We start from the raw sequence: 621 nt of genomic DNA, 5'->3' as shown, positions 1-621 counted from the left end.
CTTTCGCTTCCTACCATCAGCCCCTCCCTTATGGTCCCCTCCCCCCTCCCCCTTCCTCACATTGAGGATCCACTTTTAGCAGGACACGAAAGATTGCCTAGTTAAATCTATATCGAAAAGCGAGTTTAAATCAAAGGGCTGAGAAACCCAGACCCCCCCAAACCCCTCCCTTTAGCTTCCTACCAGCAACCCCTCCCTTATGCCCCCCCCCTTCTCCCGCCAGTCGTTAAGGCTTCTTTTCAGAGCTTCTAATGGCGGATGTATTCGGAGCAATTATCTTGTTTGTCGAAAGTCCGGTGAAGCGTGTTAAACCTCTTCCTGAAAAAATTGATTTTGTTTTTTGTTTCCGTCGGCAAAATGAGAAAAAAAAAATAGAAAATTTTTTATTTATTGTTTATTGATTGCATTCTTGTATAGGTAAACATTTATGTATGCATATATATATACATACATACACATATATATACATATATATACAGTATATATATATATATATATATATATATATATATATATATATAAATAAATTTTTACATATACGTGTATATATTCATATATATACATATAAACAAATATATATATATATATATATATATATATATATATATATATATATATATA

Source organism: Palaemon carinicauda, chromosome 7 (assembly GCF_036898095.1).
Source record: "Palaemon carinicauda isolate YSFRI2023 chromosome 7, ASM3689809v2, whole genome shotgun sequence".
Taxonomy (NCBI): Eukaryota; Metazoa; Arthropoda; class Malacostraca; order Decapoda; family Palaemonidae; genus Palaemon; species Palaemon carinicauda.
This window is presented reverse-complemented; position numbering follows the sequence as displayed.